This window comes from Ischnura elegans, chromosome X (genome assembly GCF_921293095.1).
Source record: "Ischnura elegans chromosome X, ioIscEleg1.1, whole genome shotgun sequence".
Lineage (NCBI taxonomy): Eukaryota > Metazoa > Arthropoda > Insecta > Odonata > Coenagrionidae > Ischnura > Ischnura elegans.
In genome coordinates this window covers 97,859,843-97,872,402 of record NC_060259.1, presented here as the reverse complement: position 1 = coordinate 97,872,402, position 12,560 = coordinate 97,859,843, and positions in this window count along the sequence as shown.

The following is a 12,560-nucleotide window of genomic DNA, read 5'->3' as shown; positions in this document are numbered from 1 at the left end:
CAGCAGAATAATTTGGTGGGGAGAGATATTCTTTTGGAGAGCAGGAGCATTTCGGAGGGGTTTTATATTGGGACTGTGAATCGAAGGTGGTATGCATCCAAGGGGGTATCCATGATGATGAAGGGGGGCACAGGGTCTAATAGGGATACGATCTTCTCACATTTGAGATTAAAGCAACGTACAGCAATTGCAGTGCGTAATATTCCCATAATTTTAATATGAAAGTTATTATTATGGTATTAAATAATTGAGCCTCAGTATTACACAAAAAAACGAACGCAATGCTAACCGTATTATAATCTTGTTAATTTGTTAAGCGTCCGATGGGGATGGGGGTAGGTGGTTTCCCCACCCCCCGACAATCCGCCTATGTCCCCACCAATACTTACGGGAGGTTTCGAACATATCTAGGCATGGGATTGTTTCTGGCCTAGAACTAGGGCGGGGCAGAGTAGGCAAAATTTGAAAAGCTAATATAAAAAATTATTTAATTTTTCCAATGAAGTCATTTATAAATAACTGTGGATTTATAATTTATTAAACAATACTATTGATTAAACTTCATAACAGCACCATTGCGGTGTGTAATTGCAACTACCGTATCGAAAAAAATTGCTTACGAATGTATTATACTTGAATGGTGGAGGGATGTTGAGACGTGGGGGATGAGGGGAGGGGGGCGGCAAACTGATCATGCCCCCTCGCAAAACTTTTAGTTCCAGCCCTGGATTGATTTCGCGGGATGGTTAGATGGCGGAAGTTGCTAGATTTCCAAACAAATTTATGACGACCTCAATCATGATATGAAAGCGATGCATCCCAGCAGTGGCGAGAAGGTGAGACTATGGTGAGAAGATAAGGGGGATAGAATCCCCCAGAACCCTATCAGAAATCTGGTCTAGCCCAGCAATTGTTATAATTCGCCCTCCTATTGGTGAAATATAATCTTTAACGCTTTTAACTATTTGTAACAGATATTAAATGTTTTTATAAAATACTTTCGTGCTGTATAGAAAAATTTCGTGTATTATACCCAGGTGTGTTTTTCTATTCAATGTGATCAATCCTATCCCCTCAAAACCAACTCCTAGTCACGCTATTTCGTCATTGCACTTGAGAAATAGTGAGCAACACGCTTGGAAAACATTTTAAAACACAACCAGCGTATTTTTAAAGCGTATTCTGGCGAATAAAGAATCGTGAAAAACGAAATCGGTGGTGTGTCGTTTTAAGGGTGGAAGTTGTCCGCAGATCCTTCAGTGCATATGAGAAACCAGCGCCTCCCTACCGGCCTTTCAATTCGGGGGAGGGAGCGTAGAGGGTGATATGGGGGAACCTCAATCTCGATGCATTGTCTCTCGATATATTAGAGGAGGACGACGAGGGGTGGGACACCACACCCTACCGCAAGACCTTAGCAATGCCTGGGCGACGCGTCGAAATATTGGGAAACATCACGATATGTAAATATATCGGCAATGTAATATTGAGTTCCGGGCATTTAGGCTTAAAGTGGCTCTATAACATGCACAAAAATATGCAAGCAGTAAATATTCCCTCATATATCTTACTTAAAGCGAACTTAAATATAGATGACCCAATATTATTAGGCCTTGAAACCGGTTCAGCTGATTTTGGTGTCAATCTACAGTTGATGTTTTCTTGTTTATCGCACGCCGCATTGGAAATGGCACAGTAATTTCCGGGCCACTGCGTACGGTAGCATTTGAGCGGTAAGTCACGGAATAAAATAAACGTTCAAGTACGAACTTTAATGTAGAATTTGAAACCAAGAATATCGAAGAGCTGCATTGCAGATACATGTCTTGTACTGCATCATCATCAAAGATATTATTATTTGGTCATCAAAATAATAAATATAAAATGAAAATTTATGTAACGAATGTACGCCATGAAATTAAGCATTTGAACTCTATTCAAATAAAACTAATGATGGACGTATTTAAAGGAAATTGTGACAACGCAAATAGAAAAATTGTAAAATTATGAAAGCAAGGTGGGCCGTATTTGTTCATATTATACGCGAAGAAAATTACAATACATAGTGGATGTGAAAAATTTCCGTATTATCGTAATGTTGACCAACATTTTGGATACACTTTCGTATCATATTAAAAATTTTTGAAATTCTTCCCTTCCATATTTTTACTATAACCGGAAATCCTCTTCCGATGGCAAAATAGGGCGTAGGTTTCAGAGAAAGAAGCAGGACCGAGTGCTTATTTATTTCCTCACCGGCACGTGAACTATGACTAAGCCGAGGTTGTTATCGATTTCTTTCATCGAAGAGCAATAAAACTGCTGCGCATCCTTTCCAAAAGGATTTATACCTCGTGTAGGTGGATAGTTGGCAGCTATTTCGTAACCAAAAGGCTAGGAAAGAGTAGGTGGTTGAAAAACTGTTTCTATTCCCGGAAGATTAAAACTGAAACTATTACATGATGTCCACGAACAGTGGACTAACGCAGAATCTTTAGCGCTATCGGTGATGAAAGTTTTTGTGCATTCGCATGAAACCAAGCCTCCATTGTCCAAGAGTCGTAGCACGAATTAACCATTGATTGAGACACGGTTGTCTCTCACGCAGCATGAAGCTGACCCGCAAAGCAGGACTATAAGTCAAGCAATGAATTAACTTCTTCAAATGATAGTAATATCAGCCCCAACATTTACATAACAAATATAAATTTTCAAACTAATATCAATATACGGCGCTCTGCCTTTATTCCACCTATAGTAGGGAGTTTGGCACAAAATAAAACATTAGTGAGAAAATATACACAATTTGCACGCTTATTTAAAATAAAAGCCACTACAGCCACCTTAATCATTCCTAATCAAACAATTCGACTGTCACGGGACTGATCTACAGAGGGAAAACATAAACAATCGACGGCAGGTCACATTCTTCCATAGGATATGTTTGCTTAAGATTACTTAGATTTTGCAGCTCATACTAAAATACTTTTGAAATAACTTAGTAAATTTAATTATTTAAGGTAGCAAGGCTGTACCGAAAAAGAATCTTCAGGGATGCATCAATTGAAGAGGAGGTCCGATTCGGGGGGGGCGGGGGGGGGGGGAGGGTCATTTATGGGAGGGTCAGGGGGGCATCAGCATCAAATTAGGGGGGTCATGACCTGGGTCTGGGGAGTGGAATGTATGGAATATCTCCCGGGAGAGAGGGGTACTTCTACAGCAGGGGGTCATAACGCTAAACAATGAATACTCGAACTTCCCTCACGTTTTGCACATATATCCATGCATTTGCATGTATAGGCAACCCCTTTACTCCTTTGCAAGGATACAAATACTATCAAACTAATAAAGAATTGAAAATGTTTGATAAAATTTCGGAGAGCCATGACCACTGTGACCCCCCCCCCCCCGAAATCAGCCTCAGGAGGGAATGCACATAAATACCGACTCTCCGAAAAATTTCGGGGGTTGAATGCCTTGACCGGCTACCTCGTTCGCAACGGCCTGTAGTAAAAAAACACTTAGGAAAAATAAGGTGAGGTGGTTTAAAAATATCGCTTATACTAATGTTCAATTAGAACAATGAAGTAACGTTTTATACCTATAGGAGAGTATCAAATTTTTCAAAGGAATTATCGAATTCTACGAAGATAGAAAAATGATGGATTTGAAGCTTACAACGTAATTGGTTGCGAAAACTTAATTGTACGCGAACATTGAGAAAAAGAACTAGGTACCGCAAACCTTTATGCTTCCAATAGCATAAGCTTTGAACCGGAATTTGGGAGTATTATAATATTTTAAAATATTAAAGGAAACATTTCCGTGAAAAATTGCTTTCTTAAAGCAGTGGAATTCAACATAATGGGATAACACCAAAAATAACACCTGTGATTGATCCGACCAATCAGAGCCGACCTACGACACGCAAGCTCCTAGACGAGACGGACAATTTTGATGCATCGATACTTCTGACCTGAATACTCCAGCAGGATAGCTGGAGAAACTTTCCTCGCCTTTAGACAACACAACGCTGAGGAGCGACCGAAAGACCTTTAATTAGGTGGAGAAACGCCACGGAAACCTCGCATCCAAACCTAAGACTTATTTATGGCAAAGAATTATTGAACACCAAAGCACGCATTCATTTTCATAATTTCACAGTTTTATCACAACAACTTAGAGCTTCGAAGTAATGTAAGTGCAGATCGACTGTTTGTGTACGCATCGCGAACTCTATTTTTAGCTCACCGAAAAGGGCGCCTGGGGAATATTCCCCTGCAAAACACTTACTAATGAAACGCAGAAAGGTCCACCGGTGTCAGGCAGTCAGTCTTCCCCGGCGGTGTTGCAGCTCCATGGACTCCGTTGAAGAGGGGAAAGAGGTCAGGAGGGGGTGAGCTTCCTTGCAGCATACCCGAGGTGGTCGCCTTTATTCGCCTCTTGCTCGCGAAGGGAACGGCAGCATTAGTGTGATGGCGGAGAAGCCCGAGAAAGAAGTAGGAGAGAGCCCTAGGGGCGTGTTCAAGACGCTGGAAGAGAGGTTGGTTGCCCTCATGAAGCAAAGACTGAGCATAGAGGCCAAGCCCACAGACGCTGGGGCCACCGCAAGGGGCCCGGACGCCCGCAAGGAGGGTGCAAGCGGCGCCGAAGCCCACCGGGATAGGCGAGAGCCTAGCGAAGAGCCCGTGGCGAAGAAGCGGGTGCGATGGGCAGACCTTGAGGGGCCAGGGGAGGCGGCAGGACGGCGTGCGGTGGAGGCCAAGGTGTGGTGGCGAAAACGCCCCGACGAGCGCGAGAAGAACTAGGGTAAGTCATCTTCCTAATCTATTCAGGGATTATTCCCTCTGAGTGTCTTCAATAGTTTCTGCGCTATCTATGTCGAATATCCAATGCGTGGTTAAAATAATAATATTTTGCTTGTTAAAATTGAATGTTGATTTGCTTCATTTAATATCACATGAATCCATGCCCCGAATGGTGATAAATCCACTCAGGCGGGATTCGAACCCACGACCTCTAATTTGGCCGCTACCCCGGCGCTACCGAGGCCAGCCGCTGGGGAGGAAATGAAGCTAAGCATTGCACCATTGGCGTAAAAAGGACTTCGCTTTGAGGAGGATGGATCAGATTAAATTGCACACCAAACTGCGTGACAGCGCACGAAAGTTACTGCTAAGAAAAATACTAGAAATATCGGAGTTTGCCAAATAAAAGTATACGTGGAATTTATAACACTTATTTAGCCATGGATATAGCCGCGTTCTGAAACACTTTAGAGAGCGTATCACTCCCGCTCGACAGGTAATTTTATTATTCGTATTACATATTTTTTCGTGGCGTATTTAATTCTTGAAACCTACAACTTCAACTGAAACATTAAGGGTATATAACGTAGGGCTTTGTTGAAATTTAATCCATTAATACAGTTGTATTTTACATATGTGGATATACTCTGGCAAAGTTTTCATATCTTGCATACAGTTACGTGTTAAGAAGGGTACTCCATATTCCCCAAAACTTTTAAGATGATAGTGTAATTTTGAAGCGAGTTATACCGTAACGAACAAGACCGATCGGGCTAGATTGACGTGAGATGATCCGAACCCGCCTCGTGCCGTGGGGAAACTGCTTTGGAATTAAGGAACATGTCCTTTATCACGTACTTTTCAATAAGATGCTGAAACGATTATTTTTGGGTCACACGGCTATACTTAGTCGTAAGCATGCATGCGTCATTTAAACGCGAGTTTTGATGAGAAACGATAAAAAACGACATTTATCTCATAATTTAAAAATCTCCGTGGAGTTCCCCATTCCTGGCTTGTGGTGGATTTTGTTCTGGGGGCACGAGAATACCTCGCAATACAAAACGAACGCATTGATAATGGGACCGTATTAAAAATCTTGCATATTTTTTAAAGGTCTGGGGTGGCACCCCCCTTAGACTCGCCTTTGGTACACACCAAGATCTATGTAGTCAAAGGCTCCCCGCGACTCATATTCAAAATTTTCTCCTGAGCTTGAGTAAATTACCTGACGTAAGTTTTTCCAGTCGATGCCGTAGAATTTTAATATACCATCACTGGCATGCCTAATTTAATTTATATTCGTATTAATTCAAAGTAAATGTCCCGATGTACTATAATCAAGTAATATCCTATCCATCAGACTCGCATAAAAAATGTATTGCCATAGCTATAAAGTTAGTAAAAAATAATCATCACGTTAATTAATACGACAAAAATTACGAATGTGTTGAAGGTTGTCTACTGAATGCATGAATTACCTCAAAGGACACTAAATTTTGTCTTACTATTAGATAAAATTGGAAATGTAGATATAATGAGGTGTTAATGAGTTTTTCCATCATGTTTGATGCCTGTATACCTAAGAACGTGGCCAAAATGACAGATAAATGAATGACAATTTGTGTGTTTTGCAGATATTTAAAAACTTGTTGAAAGTTTTAATGGATAAATGTGAATATTTTTTGATTGAAAGAAGCAGTACATCCCAATTATTTATGCAAGTACAGATATTGCTCAATCGAGGAATTCTTTCATTATTATCCCATGGCATTACATTTGCAATGGATTCGCTTGAGACTTTCCTCCCGAGATCTTCCTCATTTGTACCCCCATCCCGAGAATTGGAACCCGGACCCTGGAGACGGAAAGCCAGCACTACTATCCACACCAACCCAATTTCCAAGGCCGTAGCGAGTGAGAGGGTTTATGGGATTCAATCCTCCAAAAATCATACCTGTAACTCTTCCAAATGAACCCCCGGAAATATGTTACCCCCACGGATAAACTTCTAAAAAATATTCTGTTTACAGCTTTGTAAGTTCGGTCTCCTTTAATGTACGAGGAATTCGTGTCTCATATTTTTACCTCATCAAATACGGGTTAATTTGGAATTTGGAATATGAAATGCTAAGATCTATTTGAGAGCAACACGCACTCAGTCCACCAAATTTCTACCATTCAACATTTATGACCTTTGAAAAGCACTTTTATTATGATTCAATATCCGCCGCTGGCTATGCTGGGCCCGGCTGATCGCGTGGGCAGTGTTCGCCTATCGTCGTTCTATTTTCTCAATTTCGGTGGTTGGTTCTACTGCGCGTTCGAAGTCGAAACATGAAAACTTGTGTTGTGGCAACTGTGGAGCAGCCGGACACTGTCTCGTCTGCGCTGGGAAAGGTGCTCGAGTGCGGGGTGGCGTGATTGTCCTTGTCGCGAGGCTCGAGTTCCCTTCAATGTAGACTCGGGTCGTAAGGGGCTGGATCCATTTGACTCGAAGTATCCGGCACACCACAAGGTAGGGAAGGGGAAGGAAAATTTTGAAACAAAGAAGCTAGCGGCTGTTGCTATGGGGAATAGGATAGGGAAGCAGGTAAGGTGCTCCCCGCAGCACATATTCAATTCACTCACTGACCGTTTTAAGTTTATTTAAACTGTTATTGAGGGAATTTACATGGTGCTTAATTCTTTTCAATTCAAAACAAGACTTACTTACATCTTATGTTTTAGCTTGTTCAATAAGGATTAATTTTAATTTAAATGCGCTTAAACTTAAATTCATAATTTGCTTAACTCTACTTAATTTTAAATAACACAATGCCTCATATATAGCTCATTTAATACGGATTAATTTGGAATTTAGATTATGAAATGCTGAGATCTTTTTGAGGGCTACAATAACTCAAGTGCTCAAACCACTAAATAGATATTTCTGGGAAAGCTGTAAAACCATAGACGATTACAAATGGTCTCCTTCATTTTTTTTTCTTTGATGCGAAATAAAATGGAAAATTATTCATAGTTTAATGCGTTCCCCCTTGATGCAATAATTCTTCATCGTTGATATGGGAGTGTGAATAAGACAGTTGTAATGAAAATGAAGAATAAAATGAAAAGAGTCGATCAGAATTCTTATCGCGCAGGAAATAATTCATTTCTTGTCGTACAAAGTTTTGAGTTGAATGAGAATAAGGCTACCACGAAATCGCATTAGCGAAAAAATGAAAAAAATTGCATTGAAATTTTTCTTTAATTCGAAAGCGAAATCCCAGTTAAACCCTTCAATCGTGTAATAAGCTCGTAGAGAAAAATGGAGATAAATACCCTTTTATTTCAAGACGAATTGGAAAATAACCATATGACCTTCGGAAATCAAATTTTATTATAATATCAGCTGTTATTTATTTTCCTCCAGCTGTAATATACATTTACCGCCGATACCTCAGTACAAAGTCCCCAGAGGAGGCATACTTAGATTTAAAACATCTTGATCACGATTCGATTTGAAAAATGATCACCTCTAAATGAGGGTAATCATTGAGTAAATTGTTATTGTGCGTTAGAGCTCACTAGTATTCAAATAAATCCTGACGTTGCAAATGCTCAACTGTAGGTCCATGAAGTTGCCCATGTTCTAATTTCTCGGATTCAGTGGAGCATTTGTCGAACTTCGTACTTGCACGGATAAATTGCATCGCCTAAAGAAGGCATTAGGAATACGTTCAATTCGCCTTCGTTGATCTTAGATTGCAATTTGTACAGGTAGGTTATATAGGCGTTGTTAGCGGGCCTATCAAATATCTCAGCGGACGAATTAGCAACCGAGTACGGGCTTACACTGTTCCAGACAGAAAAAAAACACATTGTAGTAGCTCGTAAAATGCCATGCAAGTATTGTTGTTGTTGGTGGGAGATAGGGATAGGGCAGGCTGGGTGACGCCGCAGTCCCCTCGCGGTTGGGGAAGGTGTGAAGGGCCCCTCGCAAGGATACATTGTGTCGCATTGGCCAGGTAAAGGGGGGAGGGAGGAGAGGGTGGAGGGATTGTGGGAAGGACCGTCTCCCCTCGTCCCGACCGCATTTTCGGCTGAGTAGTGGCACGAGGCAGTTGCGTGGAAGCAGTGAACTCTGGTAAGTGAAGGAACGTGCACAGAATGGAAGGAAAAGAAGATTTAGCGTCGTCAGATGCTGAAATGATTGTTGATCTAGCATCCAAGGTCAACGAGGAAAGCTTGTTGGGATCACTGGAAACATTAGCGATGACAGACCGTGATAAAACCTCCGCAGAAGGTGTCCAGAGAGTCGAAACGGGGGCTATGGCATCAGAAGCTCATGGGTATGGACTGGACACTTCGCAGTCTGACGTTCGGAGGCAGGAATCGTGGATTTCGTGTGAGGGATGTCAGTCTTCAGATCCGAAACCGGAAGTTTTGGGACACGAACAGGAGATTTCAGAGCGGAGAGCTCGCGGCGTAAGGCCAAGAACCGGAGCCTGTCAACGGGAACGTCAATTCTCACCTTGTGAGCGCACTCGTTCGCTGAGGGAGAGGACAGGAGGCCGCCGAATGGTCCTTCGCCTTTTGGTGCCGAGGAGAATGTCAAGGGTGACCACCGCGTGGAGGACGGGTGCAGAGGGGGCGCTGCGCCACTGGAGAACTGGAGGTCGCCCCGAGCCGTACACACGCACAGGGGGACAATAGTGGCGGTGAGTGCGCTAACGCCCATCGGCGAAAATAGGGAGAGGCATGGCAGCACGCACATGACGCTTAATAAATAGACGCGATATTTAATATTAATAAGTTCTATGTTTTATTATAAAGGTTATAAATATTTACATATTAATTACCTTTGTATTAAAATTTAGGGTATATTTCATAGAGTAATTGTTGCATATTGTTTCTTATCCCAAGTATGAGAAGACCGTTTGCTGTAAGACCCTGGTTCCCCGCAGAAAAAATCCTCGGTTCGCTCTTGCTAACGCCTGACTCACACTATCAATTTTCGCGTTTAAGTTCCGGGATATCAGCATGACAGTTCAAATCAGTGGCGGATCTAGGTTTGAAGCTAGGGAAAGGGATTTTTTTTAGCATACCAGCTGTTACTACCCTGTTCTTTCCTTTAGAAATAGAGACAAAATTCTCTTCTTTCGACGCAAATTGTAAATAACCACATGCCTTTCGAAAGTCTATTTTCTAGGATGTCACTGTTATTGCTCTGATTTATTTCCCTTAGAAATTATATACCTGATTCCTCTCATGTTAAGGTACGACTGGGAGCCTGGGGAATTCCTCCCATCCGAAAGAAGATTCGGGAATTTTGGAAATTTGGAATAGGGCTCAAAAACAGCTGTTTTAGGCTGATTCTTTGACGAGAAAGACAGCAATATGCCCTAAGTTTAAAAATAATGTGTAGTTCAATTCGTAGTAAGTAGTAGTAGTTAAATTTACGGGAAAATATAAATTAATATTTTTGTGCAAAGTGATAACCTCCAATTATATCGATTTTGGAATGATGGGGATCACCGCATTCAGGGGCGCAGCCAGGAATTAAGGCTGGAGGCGGGTTTAGGTGCAAATAATACCGGGGGTTGTGGCGGTATGGAATACCCAACAGGATAAGCGGTAGGTGCGAGATAAATAAATTGCGGAATTTTAAGATAAACTGTTCAAAATGGTGAGTTTTACGGCTTTATGAGGAATATTTCATCAATCCTTACACTATTATATTAGTAATATCAATCGAAATAAGTAAAACGGGTTAAATTTAAATATTTCTCTGAGCTCTGGGGGGGTTTGAACCCCTCAAAACCCCCCTCGCTGCGCTACTGACCGCATCAAACGATCGGCGGTTAACCTGCACCCATATTTTTCTTTATTTCAATGGCGTATTTCTCAGTTTTAAGTATTCAATCCCGCAATGGCCTCGTGGAGAAAAAAGAGACAAAACCATTTGATTTCAGAGCAAAATGAAAATAAACATATGCCCTTGGGAAGTCTAATTGTTTTTAGAATATCAGTGTAATTGCTGTGGTTTCTTTACCTAAATCCTCCGTTACTGCAGTTCAAAGTCCTTCGTGGAGACACTATTTACATTATTTTTTGCTTTCGTGTTTTCCATCATTGAACACGTATGTGTAATGCTGCACCAGCTAATCAACGGACGTGACTATACGCGTATAATGGCCACGCCTCGATCTCGCGCATCGTCCACACGTATTGTTAGTTCGTTACTGTTCACAAAATTTTTTAAGCGATTCCTTCCCTCAATGAGCGATCAGAACGGGATTTTGGATGTGGGTGGCCCATTTTGGTGGGATGCCCACTGTTTTAAGGTGTTGCGATTTGTAACGTTATAACAGAAAATGCAAAAAATAGAAAAAAGGAATAAGTAAGTTTCCCTTTTTCAGCAGCGTAAACCATTTATTAACGGCAATCTTGACTACTAAATGCTAACCAAAGAACAACCAAGCATTCACTTCGACAAGCATGATGGTTTTTTTTCTGTTTTTCGGTATTTTTGAGATTTACCTCTATGTTGGTGGAAAGGTCATGCTTGTTGGGTGGCCCAGGGTATCCCCTTTGAACCGGCCCTGTGAGCGGTTCTCCTTGAACCATGGCAAACGTAACATATCTCTATTGATGTCGCAAACTCATGAAAAATGAGCGGAACATTTGCATTTTCTTATTTTAAAATTATGAAAGAAAGGCGGATTGCGGGAGATTGTTTTCCGTTGTAATATGCCATTCCCTGCCACACACAGAATTCTTTCAATGAAATCGGATTTTGGGTCTGAGGTAATAATCCCATTTCTGATTTCTGTGCCTGCTAATTTATTTATAGCCGCACCACCGAAAACAGCGCCACATGGCCTTTACATCGCGGTTTTCAAAAGATTCAACAATTAAACGTACACGCACATCCATGCCCTAGATAGGATCATTCTACCCAGACGGGGCTCAAACCCACGACCTTCGATTTGGCAGGCGACGACTTTACTTTTACTTAGTATATAGGCCGATTGCTCTCTTTGTATAATTTTATGGTTAATCGGAAATTCTAAGTGTCAAGAGGTTCAACCGCCATGATTTATTTGGCAGATGGAGTGTCATTGCATCCCTTCAAATTAATCTCCAGAAATTCATTGCCTTCCTCAAGAAACCTAATGAATACTATATATATTTGGCTTGTGCCGTTTGATAAACTTTGTTACACTCAAGAAATGGTAAGCACCTCGAAGCTCAGTATAAGTTGAGAATGGTATAATGGGAATTTTCAACCCTTAAGCCATGGCAACCAGAAATTATAATTGAATTAAGTTACTTCTTTTGTAGATACCTTGATATTTAGACGAGTCACAAAAATGCAGGTGGCAACTCTGCATTGAACATGCTGGCCTAGTGGATAGGGCGACCGGTGACGCAATGAAGTGTCCCAGGTTCAGTTATGAATGAACCAAAATGACCCCCCCCCCTGTGCAAAAACCTTCAAAGCGCAGTAATACCAAGTGCTTACCCCACTCCCTTCCTAGAATGCGTGAGATATGCGCCTTTATCCTGGTAAGGGATGAGGTCTACTTTCACCTACCCAAAACGAAGGATGATCTTCATCTTGTGCGACATGAGGCACGATGTGGTGAAAGTTCTTCATATTAGTAAAATTAGAAATTGCTACATTTCCATTGGATATTTTTTCTGGCTTCCCACCCTGTCACACCATAGAAGAGCGATGGAAGTAGGACACGGGTTCAAACACCC